Source organism: Perca flavescens, chromosome 18, assembly GCF_004354835.1.
Source record: "Perca flavescens isolate YP-PL-M2 chromosome 18, PFLA_1.0, whole genome shotgun sequence".
Taxonomy (NCBI): Eukaryota; Metazoa; Chordata; class Actinopteri; order Perciformes; family Percidae; genus Perca; species Perca flavescens.
The window spans coordinates 20,480,612-20,498,881 of record NC_041348.1 but is presented as its reverse complement, the minus strand read 5'-3'; positions in this window follow the sequence as shown (position 1 = coordinate 20,498,881).

Here is an 18,270-nt window from a genome sequence, read left to right as displayed (position 1 = left end):
GCTAACGATGTGTTTCATTATTGATTCATCTGTTAATTACTTTTTCAATTAATTGATTAATAAGTTAGCCAAAAACTATAGAAATAGTAAAACTATATATCACAGGTCACTACAGCCTTCAAGTAGCTTTTTTGCCAAATCAACAATCCAAACCTCAAATTCACAATGAAATAAAAGGTTAGAAAATCAGCAACCGCTCACATTTGAGAAGCTGGTTCCAGCGAATGTTTGGCATTTCTACTTAGAAAATGACTTAACTGACTAATCAATTGTTAAAAAATGTTGTTCTTATGATCAACTAAGTGATTAATTGACCAATCGTTTCAATACTTACATCCCCAAACTGACAATGCCACTTTCACCATTGGAAGCAAAATAATAATAAAAAAAAAAAAAAGATTCTGTACATTGTTGTTGACATACACTAACTTAGCCAACATGCTGCAACATGCAGGTTCCTAAACAATTTTTTAAAGTCAAATGTAATTTTAAAGACAGATGTCATTTGCATGTACAGGTAAGAAATAGGTAGAAAAAGAAAAATACTTTCTTTTAATTTTTTAAGTTAATCGATGAATCGTTTAAAAAATGTCAGAAAACAGTACAAAAACAAAATCACTATTTCCTACAATCTTCAACAACAACAAAAGAAATTTGACCAAGAGTCCAAACCAAAAGATAATCAATTTGCAATTATGTAAAACAGAAAAATTTGAGAAGCTCGGACTACAGAGTGTTTGGCTTTTTTTGACTTGATGGCGATACATTTTCTGTCAACTAACTGATAAATAGTTTCGGCACTATAACATTCCATTACCACATGAGAATATCAAAACATTTAAGATTGACACAGACTGACACCTCACTGGTCATTGTCCTAACAAGTCGCTATTGAAATTCTGCTAATGAAGGAAACAGTTTACAGCTGTCTGGAGAGGAGAGGGCCACTGGACGAGGCCTTGACCCTTGACCTCACATCCTACTGGTCATAACCCCTGCTGAGTCAGCTGGCTTCTTCTGCCCGGCTGAAGATCGTTTGCCCATGACTTCCGTCATGGCTCAATTCCACGGGCACGGTCCTCCCCTCGTGTCCCTTCTCTCAAAGAACTACACTTTTTTTGTCTCTCATTGATTACCCAATTGGGCATTAACACCACTCTCAGGAAAGCTTTGTGTTTAACGCATCATAAACTGAAGGGGAAATAAGGTTATGATGCATCAACAGGTCTCTGTTGAGCTTTAGTTCCCTCTGCTGTCTTTTCTTATTTCCTATTATACTCTGAGAACAATGGGCCTCATTCACCAGTCGTTCCTAAGAACAAATGTGTTCTTAAACCCCACTTGCGCAGTTTTCTCGAAGACTCTGGCATTTTCTTATTTGGGATTAGTTCTTAGGTAAGAACAGAATCTACGCACACTCAAGAGCACATTTACGCACAATTGAGAGCTGACATGTTTGCCTAAAATAAGTAGTTATACCGTTTTCATCCGTTCTAATTTAAAATATTAATATTTCTTTATAATTTTGTAACTAATTATTTTCATTATTTAACACATAATAGTTTGTTTGTTTTAATAAATACACAGTACAACTTACACTTCTGCTCATTTTTAAATCACTTTGAATTGCCATTGTGTATGAATATGTGCTAGGCCTACTGTATATACTTCATCAGTTCTGCACCCTTCTCCGGATACAGCGTTCACTGCATGAGTAAATGCATTCCAGGCATCGGTTTTATTTGCTGCTTTGTATCCACTTCTGACGCTACTAAATATGATGTCTTGTTTTTCACTAACTTCTTGCAGCAGTACCTCCACTTCAGAATTACTCAAGTTTTTCTTTCTTTTGGAGTCAAGGCTTCTTTTTTGACATTTCTCTAAGCGTGCACACGGCCCGGCAATTCCATGCCCTTGTATGGGAATTAATGGAGCGTTTACCTATGCTAAATAGAAGCAACAGGCACAAGCTTTTAATTTACGAAGACATTGGGATTCATCATTCTAAGCACACACCTGCGAACAATTCTGCTGTTTGACAGCACGTCATGAATCAGACGGAGACTTTTCTTAGGAACTTACTTAAGAACAAATTTAAGAAAACACTTTGGAAGATATTGGTGAATGAGGCCCAATGACTGGGACAGTCAGCATTTTTGTGTATAAAGAAGGGAGGGGTTGGTTTGATCCTTTATATTCCAGAAATCAAACCACACATAATAAAGCAGACATAATGTATATTTTGTTTGATTCTGTTTGAACTGTATAACCCTTGAAAAACCTGCTCTGATTGATGACAAACGTCCCTACTACCAGCTGATTTGGTCAGACCATACCCCTGTGTGAGAGCTGTAACCTTGGAGGGCCTTGTAGCAACGGTTGGTTCTGATCCCATTACAGACTCATTGATCCTCGTCTAGCTCCCGTTCTGCAGCGTCAGCCCTGTTATTGTATTGATTCCAGGTAGAATCAACACAAACGCTGACCAGCCATCATTGTCTGTCTAGGTGGATAAATACTGGGAAGCCGTGATGCTGTCAGGTGGAGAAAAACTCAATACAGTGGGCAATCCTAATTGTTCGCTAACATCAATTATATCATTAAGCCATTGGGAGTCTACAATGTTATTAAAAGTTACTCAGCCCATGTGGAGACTAAAAAATTCCAGTGTCTGGAAAGTGTTCATTAAATGTTTAACGCTGCATAACACCATTAAGGATAAACAAAATCATCTCACATCAGGTCGCACAAAACAAGCCCGTCCCTTAAAAACATTGCAAAGTTTATGTTTAACTTTTAGGATTTTAGGATCGAAATGCTCAAGCCACTTTTTCTAAGTATACCTCAACGTAGAACTCCTAAAACCCTCGCAGGTCTTCTCCTGCCCATTCTCTCCCGCGCTCAAGGTAGCTGGCGAGACAACTAAGCTGGAGACTGGCACCCTGAGACAGATTAGAGGCGTGTAATTAGGGATTTCTAAATAACTAATTTACAGCGCAATGCCTTGCATAAAGCAAGACCTCCGACCTGACCTAGAAAGCAGAGCAGGGGTGTGTGTGGGGGCAAAGATGGGATATGTGATGGGGGGGGAATTGAAGTGCAAAAAATTAAATCAAGCATATGGGGGAGCGGGATGTTAGAGAAGAGGGTTCGGGGGTCAAGGACGAGAAGCAGGCTGATGTATGAACTTATGGCTGAAGCACGCAAAACCGGGGCACAGCGTTGAGCACTAGGGCGGGAAAATGTAAGCGCTAACGTATTAAGAATAACAGAAGTAGTGGGAATTACACTGAGGTAAGTAGTTAGTAAACTAATGCAAGGGAGGGGGTAACAAGGCTTGGTTTAGTAATCCTACCAATGACCTGGTTTTATAAGGTCACTAATGATATTATGCCAGCTGACTGATTCTGCCAACACCCCCCCCCCCGCCGTCCCCCCATTACTAACCCCATCAGCTGACTGACGCGACCCCGCTAAATCAGCTGATGGACGCTAACCCATCACCCCTCTCAAGCCTCTAACAGCTGACTGTCTAGCTCCCTCAACCCCCACCCCAACTGCTCACCCCACATGAGTCAGGCAATTTCCCATCACTGGCAGCCCAAATACATATTTTTTGTTCACAGCAAGGTTTCTAATGGCAGCATGGTTGTTAACCCAAAATAACATCTCCCTGATGATCGCCGAGTAATCAGCGACTCAACCTTGACTTGAACGTGCTCCAGGGTGAGACACAACACTCACTTAACCACCGGTTTATCCCCAGCTCAGCCAGGTTCAAATCAGAATGGTCATTTGGAGTGTTAGGTCTTGCATGCAATGTGGACATTCTTGCAGTGAAGACGGGATTAGAGGTAGAATCTGGGTTAAAGACACTACGCAGTCCATCTGTTGTTTTGGTTTTTCCCAACCAATGGCCACAAGCGACGTTACCCTCCCCCCTGCCTTAAATCATTCCTCGTTTCAACGGAATAAACACGCAGGGTAAATACTGCTGCGGAGACAAGGAGAAAGAGGCATGTGAGCTGATTACAGCAGCAGGAGAGACGAACACAAAGGAAAAATGGGACATAGTGACAAACTTTGGGAATAAAAATAAGGTGTATCACATGTTTTTGATGCAAACGCATTAACAAAATCTAAAAGCTTTTACATCTTTTATCTCTCCACACCAGACAGAAGAATATCTAATTAGTAGTTCATGGCTAATATTTCTTTGTCTCTTTTTTTTATCTCTCCCTTTCTGTACCCCTTTGTCTTTATCTGTCTTCTGTGTATCTCAGTAGGTTCCAGTTTCCCAGGCTCCTAAAAGCTGATAACCCAGTTTAGTGATTTCCACACGAACACACTCAACCCTGGACACACACTCCTTACACAGCCACATGCAAACACCAACACACTCAACCCTGGACACACACTCCTTACACAGCCACATGCAAACACCAACACACTCAACCCTGGACACACACTCCTTACACAGCCACATGCAAACACACACACACACACACACACACACACACACAAATTCTGACCCTCTTCACACATAATAACAACAAATGCAGAGACCTCTCTGGTGACAAGAAAGTCACGCTTAAAAGAGCCTAACATTCATTGTTCCGTCTCTCTTTAAGAAATCCTCATTCCCCTCCCCCAGCATTTACAGTAAATACTCAATAAATGAATTACAATCAGATTACGAGAACACTCTCACAACACTCAGAATTGGTCTAATCTTTTTAATCACATTAACTAATAATCGATGTAAGCATAACCTGATTAACACATTCAGATATTTGTTCACTGGACTTATCCGGGCATGTAAACACATCATCTAAATTTAACTTGGTGTGACTTTATGCATGCACCACAAAGGTCAGAGTGTAAATGTTTTCATTAAAAATCAACACGGTTTTCTACAAAAAAAAAAATATTTTCTTCTATTTAGCCAACAAAGCCAAAGTTCTGAAATTAAAAAAATAAACAATCAGTGAATAAACAAACATAGCATATAATGCAAATCTGTGTCTTTCTGTCCTTGAACTATTTCCCATGGGTTAGCTAATTGCATTATTGCCAAAGTCACACAAAAATTAAGGCATACAAAACCCATGAGCACTGCATTTTTTTTTTTCTGAGAGATTGCTTCACTTTGACTGTAGGGATTGCAGTGTAATATACAGAGAAGAAGCACTATTTCCACAATATTCTTTTTTTTTCACCTAGTAAAATATACAACATGCAGTTTTAATTTAGGTGAAAGGTAGAAACTCCTATGAAATCTACATTTCACCTTTTAAACCAAGATAATGATGTCCCAACCATGTCCTTTGCCAAGTTATTGCAGGCAAGACTCAAGTATGTTAAGTAAGGACTTGTAATGTAATGTATACATTGCTTACATCTGTGTTGGGAGCATAAAAATGAATGTGTGTGTGTATATGGTCTTGCTCAACAGAGCCATGTGGCCCTTCAGCAAATGTGTCCATGCGTCTGTTCGGGGACCCTGGACCCAACACAGAGGCAATCTTATACCACTGACACACACAAAAAAAACAGAGGGAATGAGGGAGCGAGATAAAGGATAAATCAAGCCGAAGAAAGACAAAGGCAACTGGCCAAGGGGGCCCAAAGTGTCATCTTGCCTCCACTTGGGGTGAAAAGAAGGGAGGGGAAAAAGAAAAAAGGAAGTCTAGAGTTTACCAGAGGAAAGTTCTTTCTTTTCCTGGACAGCTGAGTGTCTTATTATGGGATTAGATTCAACCAGTGCCCCTCTAGGAATGTGGAACAGAGGACTGGTGGTAATGGGTGGAAGAGTTTGGAGGATAATGTGGGTCGGGCGCTGAAGCGCAGGGGTGGGTCTGGGTGTGGGGTGCTGTTAGGTGGTGGAAGGCCGAGTCAGGGAGGCAGTACGCGGGAGGGCTTGGCAGCGTTCCCAGGGTAGGGGGAAGCCACAGCGCTGGGGCCCACGTGGACCCTTGCCAACAGTGCAATTACTCCCCATTCTGAACAGCTGGCATATAATGGGTATTCAGGCACTTGTAGTCCTTCGATAGGACATGGAGATCCCAGGTCGTCCCCCCTCGCGTGCCTCAGTACAACATGGCAACCAGCGATCAACCCACCAAGGTGCTGCTGAGGATGCCATCATGCCGATACACACACATCGAGGCGTTGTGATGTGATGGATAACACAGGTAAAGATTTAATTAAAAATGACCTGTTGTGCCACTTGGAAGTGTGAACGCAAACTAAAAAAGAACAAGCAAACAAGTAGGTGTTAACACAATGCAAGCGCAGAAACACAGGCAGACACACACACACACACACCAAAGTGCAAGAATAGGCCTCGTCTGTGTTTGATCCACAGTAATACGCTAGCAGGCTGGGACCCGCGAGTTGAGTGTGGGGGAATTCTGTGTTTATAAATTCAGTCTGTTTGAAACTCAGTCCAAGTTTATAATCCACCCACTGTGTGGCGGCTTTGTGCTTTCCCTCAAAGCGCTCACACAATGTAAACACTGCATTTAAAAGGGAGATTTTTTTTAAATCTTAGGTCTAAAACAAAGGGAGCACAGGAAATGGACTTGGTCTAGAAGAGGAAAACAAACAGACGGCCTGTCAGTCAAGCTCATATGGTGCTGTGATGTCACGGAGAATGAGATGTGGGACCATGGAGTTCACAGTGTGCGTGTGTGTGTGTGTGTGTGTGTGTGTGTGTGTGTGTGTGTGTGTGTGTGTGTGTGTGCGCGCTACCAATACCGGTAGCCCGAGCGTGCGTATCGGTAGCACAAGCCGAGTACATGTGTGGTTGTAATGTACACTACAATCCGTTAAAAATACAGCTGACTTCCTGTGTGTGAATTCCTCTCTTTGTCAGGTGGTGGTGGTGATGATGATGATGATGATGATGATGATGATGATTGATGCCTTGTGTGCGGTGATGGAGCGGTGAATCAGCCTGGCTCCTAAGCAGACTCCAAGAGTCTTTGTGACATGCAGAAAGCCTCATCCTCAATTCCTCCCTCAGAGGACGTGTGTAAACCATCAAAGAGGCTATGTAGGTTGAGACGATCATATCAATACTATTGTGTGCACGCATGTGTACGCACACATTACGCCTATGCAACTGTGTGGGGCACAAAACAGATGAGAGCCTTATGCTGAACATTATAAAACACTCAAGCCATCTGAGAGAGTTTAACTGGCGTGTTCCACTTCACTTAAGGAGCAGCAAACAAGGGGATCTCTATGTGCTGCTAAGTCAACACAGACTTTCCTCCACTGCACTTTAAATGTGATTAAAAATTTGTTTGTAGTTTATCTATCTGCTCTTCGTTTAGGATGCTCTATAATCTCTCTATCACTAGTCTAATAAACCTCTCACAAATTCTCATACAGGATGAACATGTGTTAATCGTTTTTTTTCTTTCACAAATGTTTATCCAGGAAAGGGTTTATTTAGCAAACATACTGGCCAACCGTTGAGGAGCACTTCTGCATCACCTGGAGATTAAGTGCCTGTAAAAGTCCCTCAAAGCCATCGACAGTAGGAGGGGAAACTTACTTCACTTTCACTGCTTAAATTATCTCAGTTGGTCCAACGATTTAAACTGGCAAGCTCACTGTGCCCACTCATACATCCTCAAACCTTAACTTTGGAATCAAAAAGCAAATATTCCCAGGAACCTAATATCAGGAACTCAATAGGGAAGTTCCTTTAGTGCTTCTATATTTGCATTTCCACTGTATCTGGACGACGACAAGGATTGGGGAAATTTTACCAACAGATGTAACCGTGACGGCTTTGTTTAACTTACACTTCTACACCAACTACACAATCAGTGTTGGAAAGGTGACATGCAGAGGTACAAAAGTTTGAAAATCTCAGAGGGCACGAGGCCTCTCTCCAACGAATGAAGGATGTGCCTGTAACAAATAATTTTTGTTTCTCTCGCTCTCTCTTGCTCAGCTCTCTTATGTTTCTTGTCTACATACTGTATTTATCTCGTCAGCATCATAAAGTTGATTTAACGACAATAACATTACAAAAGTTCTCATAAGAAAGTCTTTAAAATAATACTCTCATCACCTAGTGCTTGTTTACATTTTGAATGAATGAAAAATTCAAAGCTAAAACAATTACTCAATTAAAGTGGATATATTATGCTTTTCCGCTTTTTCGTCATATCTACATGGCTATAATGTCGGATTTTCATGTTAAACGTGGCCAAGACTTCAAATAATGAGGCAAACGTATTTTAGACAAATCCCCGTGAGCTAAAACGTTCAGATTTCCAACTGTTCAGAACGCTCCGGTTTCAACAGTTTTTTCCACTCTCGGCTGAGCCATGGGCAGTATGAAAAAGAGAAAGTGCTTTTGGAACATTAAAGCATGTAAACATGTCCAAGTACAAACACAAAATACAAGAATCAACCTGAAAAGGCCATATAATAGTTCCCCTTTAATCTATCGGTCAACTGACAGAAAACTAATCATCATTCTGTGGTTTCAACATGTTTGTTTCAAATGTGAGGATGTCATATTTCAGTCGTTCCCAACCTGGGGGTCGGGACACCCATAAGGGATTGCAAGGTAAATCTCAAGGGTCGCGAGATGATTAACAATAGAAAAACCTGCAATTAACAACAAACATTTTTTTTAGGCATTCCTCTATTCTACTCTTCTTTTTTTCTTGTTCATCACTGGCTAATTTTACTTCTTCTGGGCTCTGAAAAAGATATTCAAATGGAACATCAGGAAGAATCTCAACCAATAGAAATATAAAACCAGTGATGAGGGGTCACAGGTAGACATTGCTTCATCTTGTGGGGTCACAAGACAAAAAAAGGCTCAGAACCACTGTTATATACGCAGAGATGGGAAATAACAAAGTACAAATACTTCGTTACTGTACTCAAGTAGATTTTTCAGATATTTTAATTTTTTTTACTCATTTTAAACACGAATATCGGTACTTTCTACTCCTTACATTTTAGAAAATTGGCTCGTTACTTTAGTTTTGTACAAAAGGTCGTCTATCAGGAGTGATTTTGAGTGCATACAGCAAACATTCATCCGCTAGCTGCCAGTCCCCTGAACACACCGTAAAAAAAACGTGGTCTCCGAAGACAGCTCAGGCTTCACAAACTGTAACAAAAACAAACTGCACCAAGAACTATAACAAACCGTGTTCCAGCCAATAACCGACAAGAAGGAGCTGGTAGAGCCATCACTGCAGCAGCGTTAGCACGTAGGCTACTTCCACAATGCGTATTCATGACTCAGCCAGCTCCTTCTTGTCGGTCATTGGCTGGAACACTGTTTGTTATGGTTCGTTGTGCAGGTTGGCGTGATTTGTAGATTCCTTTCAATGTTAAGGGGAAGATTAAAAAAGAGAAACTGGATCTGTGAATTCTCACAGAATCACAACTGAATTCATATATTGCTACTCAGTCAGAATCTTCTTAACCTGGAGTCCCAGTCTCTGTCACAATAATCATATATGTGATGTTTTAGGCCTATTGGCAGACATCCGTTTAAAATTTAGGCAAAGGCATATAAAGAGTCCACTGAAGTTTCTCAGCTTGCACTCTAGTACAATTTGTGAGGTCCAGGTAGCTTTGCATAAAAAAATGGTTGTCATTGGCAAGACTACTTTTACTTTTATACTTTAAGTAAATTTCCAAGCCTGTACTTTGTTACTTTTACTTGAGTAAAGAAGTCACACATCTGTAGTTCTACTTGAGTATGAGGAGTTAGTACTTTTGCCATCTCTGTATATACGATAGTGAACTGAATATCTGTGGATGTTGTCTGTTGGTTGAACAAAACAAAACACTTTCTGCCAGTTTATTTGTATTTTATTAGTTTTTTTGTCAGGGACCATGCACAGTTCAGGACCGGTACCTTATGAATGAAACTAATTGAAAGTTGCAGCAGTATTTGACCAGTGAGTAACGTTTACTTCACAATGGCAAACTCATGCTTCAATAGTTAATGGGCCATGAGAACGCCCTACCTAAGTAGCAAAGAATTTTGGGAAGGCAGAAACAACAGTCCTAGAACCAAAGATGGTCCTGCTGTTGAAATGTAGGAAATGTTCCTAAAAAGTTTGCTGGAAAATTTCCTGTGATCAAAAGAATAGGCAGTCGACTAGACGCTGCTTTTTGTGGGTTGAATCTTTGCTTTTGTGATGTCACAGAAGGTTTACATAGAAGAGCAACATACCAGCTGCATTCAATGGAATTTAAACACATGCAATTAGAACAAATATATATTTAATGAACTAGCAGTTCTTCGAGTGTAATGAATGAAAATAATACGGTCATCTCAACAGTTTATTTACATTCAAAAATCCCCATCATTTACCCTAGCTTGATTCCAGTGCAGAGCGCTGGTGGTGCCGTGCTGAGGTTAGAGGCTAACATGCGTATCAGCTGGGACCATGCCAAGAACATCAGCTTACAGCTGACAGTAATATGATTAGAACCACACAACACAAGGCACCGCCTACCTGGGAGCATAACCATGACTCCCATGCTCATGGCTAGGATTAAACTAATGTGAGGCTGCGTGTGTGTGTGTTTGTATGATAAAGAGGCAGCGTAAAGGAGAGAAAAGGAAAATGCTATAGGACCGGTTTGTCTTGTCTGAACACTAATATTTTCTATCACTCCCATCCTCTTATTGTCTTTCTAGCTTTTTTTTAGACTTTTCCTACCATATCAAGTGGCCGCCAGGCTTTAGCATCTGCCCTGTTGGCACAACCATGTCTGTAGCAGCCAGCAGAGGCTCAGCAGCCTGCTGATGTCAAAAAGACCCTATTTCATCTAAACCTGCTTCATTCAGCAACTCCACTCTTTGGCCTGCACTTTACTCTGAGCCCTCTTTTGTGTGCGTCTGTGTTTGCACGTTTGTGTGCGTGCATGTGTGTGTGTGTGTGTGTGTGTGTGTGTGTGTGTGTGCGCGTTTGTATTTTTCCTCATAGGGTGGTCGTAAGTTAAGACATACACCTGTTGTTAGCAGTAAAGGAGCACAGACGTCCTGTCTGGGTCACAAAAGACGGGTTCAGAGAGAGGAGCTGCCAGGATGACAGAAACCAGCCTTTATAAAAGCAGCAGGAGCAGTAGTGATCATTAAAAATACATTTAAATGTAGCCCAGGAGAGTGACTGTTCCAATATTATTCCTTAATATGGGACATTTCTCTGAGATACAATTTTAGCTTCATTACAAGAGACTTCCAACAATTTTGTTCTTGATAGCCTCTTCTTAGTTTTAAATAGGATTGATTCGGTTTTACCCAAATGTATGGAATGCTTGTTTTCTATAAGCCACTCTCCTACCCTTTCTAATACATAGTGTTTTCAATCCCAATGACATCGCTGTACTGCAGGGCTGTTGACTTCTCAGCATGACAATAAATTATAATGTGTCTAACAGATAATGCAATAATTCCCCGCTTTTCACATGACGGTCTGAATAACTCGCTAGATTTGGCTTTAGTCGCTCTTTAGAAATAAAGTCGCTATGAGAGTCTGAAAAGACACTAAATCCAATTCATATAGAACCACAATTCAAACACGCCCTTTCTTATTGCCTCCTATGACTTATATGAAACACACAGACATGATACAAGGAATCACTCGGCCTCTTCTGTTTGTCCATAAGGCGATATCTCAACAACAACAAAAATGAAAAGACTTTCATGAAATGGGCCTTCTGCCATTAGAATTTGATGGACATCCAGATATGAGATTACTGCCACTATATGCAAATAGTGATGTCCATAATAACAAAAAAAAAAATTAAAACAACAAAAAAAAACAGAGATATAAAGACTTCCACATCCAAGATTATGCAAAAAAAGATAATACAGTACACAAAGTGAAGAAAACCATTAAAACTTAAGGAATCATTTCTCTACTCAGTGTTGACAGAGGTTTGCACCATTCAAGTGTCTTTTAATTTTATGATTTATAGGACAATGATTTACAGTGGAGACCAGATGGTACAATGATACGACCAAAGAACCCTGTCTCTACGTGGGATTAGTTCTAGGTTTGGCCATCAGGACGCCTCAATTGAATTGCCTTCAAATATTTACATAAATCAATACTGATTCAAAATTTTAAAAATAACTTATTTCCGTTGTCATAGATTAGTGGTACTCAAGGACTTCTTCACTCTTTAAAGTCATAGGAACTGAAAGACAGGGTTGACCCATGGGTGCACCCCCACCCCTCAATGCACAAAAACAGCTGCTCCTGTTCGCACTGCTTTTCCCTGGCCTTGGTGTCAGAAATCAGCATCTAAAACAAAGCCCCGGTGCACGTTAATCACTCAGGGTGGCACAAACAAAGACTAACCTCAGGAGCTGGATAACTAAAAATCTAACCACCCAGAGACGTCCACCCAAGGGTCAGAGAGGCCAAGCCCGACACTGGCGCTCAGTGTCTGGGGACATTTATGACGTCTGGGTCCCTGAGCAGGAGTGGCTGCCATGACTTACAGCACTAATCTGAGGGGTTACTCAACCCCTTGGAGCTTACAACCATACAGGCTTTGATGTTTTATATTGTTATGGCATCTGACCGCATTCTATGGCTCAGAGACGTGATTGGATTGTGTTGTTCGCTGCACATCTGTGCATTTGCCAGGCAAGATTAATGGCTTGTTGACCACAGTTCAGTTCTGGGTGTTTTTCTATTTCCGACTCGAGTGGATTTCACATCATAAGAATCTGTCAATCAGAGAGGCTTGTAATCTATACTGCGTTGAATTTCATTCGGTCTTCAGTGCAGCTTCTATACTATTCTACGTTATCAGATCATACACTCCCACAGACATGCAGGCTTGTGTTTGAGCTCGTCACACCATGCCTATTTCAGGGCAGACAAACTGGAAGTGTGAGAGACCTTGTCACCCCTGTCACAGGTGACAGGGTGCTTTCATCACATGTTCAATGTCAACTTCCTTGTGTAATGCCTCAGCTGTCATGTCGCTGGGTGTCGGCCCGACATTTTTCACCTCGCTGCTGTGCTGTTCTCCGCCTGGTGGCACAGAAACACGGGAACTCATTTCCATATCCCTCCCCAAGGAATTGTAATTAAATTTCATAATTACTTTGGGGATCTCAACTCTGCCGCTTCGGCCAAAACAGTGGGAAAGTAGGCTTGTGTGTGTGTGTGTGTGTGTGTGTGTGTGTGTGTGTGTGTGTGTGTGTGTGTGTGTGTGTGTGTGTGTGTGTGTGTGTGTGTGTGTGTGTGTGTGTGTGTGTGTGTGTGTGTGTGTGTGTGTGATAAAACCTTTACATTTGTTTTTTTACCAACACCCCTCTGCTCCCACTTCCTTTTCCTCTCATCTTTTTGCCTTTCCTTTTGCATCACGCTTACTTCTCTCTCTCTTTCCGGCTCATAAAAATCATAGACCTTGGGGAGTTCCACTTCTTTACCATATCCCTGGTGTTTCACTGCACCCCATTGTGTGTACACTCTGCAGGTCAAAGGTCACGACAGTAGGTCACGGCGCAGTGAATGTGTCCAGACGGCTCACTTTAACGCTTTTTATTGGGGGATTCTTGAGTCTTTATGGGGCCAATGTCGGAAAATGATACGTATCATTTTAGGATCAAATGGTTTTATTGCCATTACAGCTTCACAAAATTACCAAGCACTTCCAGAGAATAAAAATGATATATGAACATGAGAATTTAATAAGAGTTTAACAGCAGCAAGTTAGGAAAAAGAAGCTTAAATGAATTAAATAACACTCTATCTTCATTACCAGCCCTGGAGGTGCACTTGAGTTAGGCGCTTTAGCCTCAAAATGCCCAGTGGTGCTGTTCAGTGACTGTTGAAGTATGTGCGTTAGTACTGTATCGATGTGAAACATGACAGTGATAAGAAAGCACTTGTGTGCTCAGCAAAACATTCCCCGGGACATAAAGATATTCTACTACCCCTGAATCCCCCGGTTGATGTGCAGCTGGCGGTGCAGAGGTGCCAGCGGAAGAGGAAGGGGAAATGCTGGCGCAGTAGGGGCTCTACTAGATTTCCCTGTATTGAAGTAGAAAGCAACAGGGAAGTGATATAATCCTCATCTGGACATTGGCCAACATCTTCCATCCTGTGAACAATACCTCCCCAACACCTTTCCACGCTGTGCACGTGCGTATTGTGTGCATCTGTCGGTGTCTTCCTCTTGTGCTTGCCTTTGTGACAAGCAGGGATCATAGGGTTATATAAGAAAGATGAGGAATCATTAGAGGGATGGTGGGCAACATTGGAGGGGGGTAACCCCAAGGGACTGGGCTGCATTCCACCACTTTCTGCTCCTACTCCCCCCGCTCCCCCACACACACACACACAAACTCCCCCCGACCAGGCACGCGACAGGTGCTGATTTAAGAGCTCCTCTTCTGCCTCCTCACACATCTACTTGGGCCCCCTTTACGCCCATTACAACATAAACTGCCACCACCAAACCCGTCTTTGGCTCCTCTTCTTAACACACACACTTCATACACATACCTGGGCATGGAGGTGTGTTTTCATAAACCAACACACACACACACACACACACACACACACACACACACACACACACACACACACACACACACACACACACACACACACACAGCTGTTGTCAGATTGATAGATTTATGTGCTCTGCATTTTGCTCACATATATAAATATATATAAATAAAAAACACTCAGTTTCCTCCTTTACTTCCTGTGCCTTCTACATCTCTTGTTTCCTTTCTATTGTATTCTCACCTCATCTGTCTTCATATCAGCCTCTGGCTGTGTTTTTCTATATTTGTCTTTCTCCTTGCCAGTCCCTTTCCTTAAATCCTTTTCCTAAATCCCTCAAGGTCCCAGAGCATCCTATTGTGTCTCTCTTCATCTTTCTCACTTACTTCATCATTCTATACATTACCTCCTCCTCCGCATTACATTTTCCTTCTCTCCTCTTTCTTTGTCCTTTTTTTCCTGCAGTCTCTCTCCTTCCCCTCCCTCCTCGCTCTCTCGCTCTCTCGCTCTCTCTCTCTCTCTCTCTCTCTTTCTTCCTCTCTCCCTCCCTCCCTTGAGTCTATTGGTGTTAGCCAGTGCCAGACTGTTGTAGAGAGAGAGCGTTGCGGACTCCAGGCAGTTGGTGTTCCTGCCAGCCGTTAGAGACACACACACACACACACACACACACACACACACACACACACACACAGAGTCAACAAGGACAATGTGTCTGGGCTGTGGGGGGGGAAACGCATGGCTGCGCTGCCACCCTGAGGCGACTGGGGGTATAGCTGCAACTGGGGTCATCGAGGGGAGACAGAGGATGATGAAATACTGGCAGCTTTTCAGTAACGGCTGAGCCCAGCCGGAGCTGGGTGGGCGGGGTGAGCTGCTGTGAGCTCACTGCTGCCGCTACTAGCTCACGGCCACAGCAGCTATTATGCAAGAGAAAGAAGAGAGGGAGAGAGAGGGGAGCAATGTGAACAACAGCAGGTTCAGTGAGGATAATGCACTCGGTGAGGTGATGTACAGAATGTTATCAGCGACGGCGCTTTAAATCTCTCCGACACGTACGCGCAGACTTGGGTTTTCACGGCTCCTTTGTCTCCAAAAGTGGAGACTCCTTTCTTTAGACGGCATTCCAGTGAAGACTAGTGAGCTTTCCCCTTCTGCCCTGAACAGTAATCATCACAAAGACAAATGGTGATGTCCTTGGGCACAGCGAGGACCTTTAGCAGATAAATGGCTTTAATTAATCTTGTTGAACATAGCTCCGAGATATGTTAATCGATGAAATATGATGAGAATATCCTCAGTTAAATAGATATGCAAATAGTCAACTGTGAGGCAAATTCATTCAAATTTCTCCACATTGAGCGAAAGTTCAAAGGGGGACAATTTATCGCGTGCAAAGAGACACCTAGGAAAACACAAGGTGACCCAGACGGGGTAGCTCACATAATATAAAAGGCTGTGCTGAAGTGGAAAGATTAACACGTTAGCTTCGTCGCAGCTTCCCACTCAATATCCATTTTTAAGGAGTGATGGAGATGAAGAGTGTGACAGTCAAGGACGCCCCAACACTGTGAGGGTGGTGTTACACAACTCTGACGAAGACACTGTTGGAGGCTGAACGTTCTGCTGAAGGGTTCACGAGGGACAAAGCTTTGCTCCTGTTCCTCTGACACTAAGACGAACATGCATGATCTTAACTCAATAACGTTCTTCACAATTCAAAAAGTGGGCATTCAAGTATTTTCATATTAGAGATCATGAAGAATAAAAGCGTCAAGTGATTTCAATCCTGAGTAATGATGCATGGAAAATGTATTCGCCCCGACTCTGGAGCTCATGCACTCCTGTCTCGTTTGCCTTTTATTTGTACCTACTCTTCATTTCTATCTCACTCCACTTTGCGCCATACTACCCCCCTCCCCTGTACACACCTGCTCTCAGGGCTACTGAATGCTGAGGTGACCTTCAGGATACAGGAAGTGGCACACATGCATCTTTTCATTTCCATGTATTTATTTACCTTTCAACAGGCATTGTAAGAAATGTGAGCGTGTCTTTCTACCTTTTTGTATTTAGCCACAGCTTTACAAGCACCAAATAAAGAAATATATATTTTGCGCAGTGTGTGGATCTTAGTTAGACTCTAATCTATGTCGGTTTCTTTTCAGCTATCAAATCTTATTACCTCTAACACAGGTGTCAAGTCGGCTTTGTGTTTGTTTGTGTCAGCACCTTCCCAGAGCCCTGTCCATCCAATCAGCACACAGTCCACCAGGAGCATGGGAAAATTGGTGATGAATATGAACCTGAAAGCCCCATCAATTAGAAGACAATCAAGGACTGCGAGGACAAAAGGGTAAAGACAAAAAAAGAGAAACATTTTCTTTTCACAGCCATCTAGAAGACGGTTTAGATGTGTAAAGTTTCGTGGAATTAAGGTCGACAGGCTCCTTCGAGCCCAGTGGGGTACTTATAATTTGTTGGGGGAGTAAGGGAGGGAGGGAGATGGAGAACAATGGCATTGTCCCTGTTGCACTGGAAGCCTGGGCCGCCACCACTGCCGGCCTGCCTGCAGATTGTTAGTAGTAATTTGCTTTATGTTGAGTGGAAGCAGGATCAGGGATGAAGTGAGGCGTGCGTTAATTCCTCTGCAGGGATCACATGCCCTTATCGGTCTCCAATCATAACTCCATCAGCGGGGGTTACATAACCCTTGGTACACTGTCACGGCGACCACCCAGGGCTGGTCTGCACCTCTGCCCAATTGGTGAGATTACAAGCAACTGGCATCATATACAGTAATCTGCCAGAAGCAGCATTCATGCTCGATCGGTACACAGGATCAATATGTAGTGCAGGAGCAGAGAGGGTCAGACTGCATCTTGGCCAGTTCTCATGCAATGCTCAAATTACTCCTTCGTCTTTCTCGCAGCAGCGAGACAACAAGGATTGATTATGCCTGGCTGTGATCAATAGCAGACAAACAATTGTCTGTGCGTGGCGTGGGCAAAGCAAAACCTTAATCCAACATTCAGTTAGAAAGAGCTCACATGAAATATCAAATTAATTCACGTGAGATCAATAATCGACAGTTTGTCCACTCGTGTCCAGTTAACGGACAACCTCCAGCTTCATTCAGCATGACAGCAGCGGCGGGGGAAGAAGCGACCGAGGGACGGAGCGATAGAGAGAGAAAGCGAAATAAAAATCAGACACAGCTAATGCAGCAGGACAGTAGCTTTGTACTAGTCATTGTGCTGTCCACTGTTTGATAGCTTCCCTCAGGCCTCTGTGCCCTTCGTTGGCGGTAATTTGCTGTTGTCACATTTGGTTTGTATCAAGCCTGTTCTACAGGCCACATCATACGAAAAGACTTCTACAGTTTCCCTATGCTTTCCCGTGGCTCCTGGTCAGAGGCCCAGCACAGGGGCTCAATGGCTGATGCAGCCCAGGGTGACAGCTCTCCCGTTTTTGGGGAGGGCGGCTTGGTGGGGTCCTGGAGCCTCCGAAGGTTCTCAGCTGTGAGGGGGCCCGAGGACAAGAGGTGGAGGGCCGATGGAGAGGAAGCGCATTTTTTGTTGAAGGGTGTATTGTCACCACCCATCATCTCTCATTGCCCCGTTGAGAGTTGAGGGCCTCGACTCACATTTTTCTTTTCAATTGCTTTCCTCCCTTCTCCTATATCACAGGAAAAGTTCGCAGATTCATGAGAATCTGCGTTGTAGTCTTGAAATTA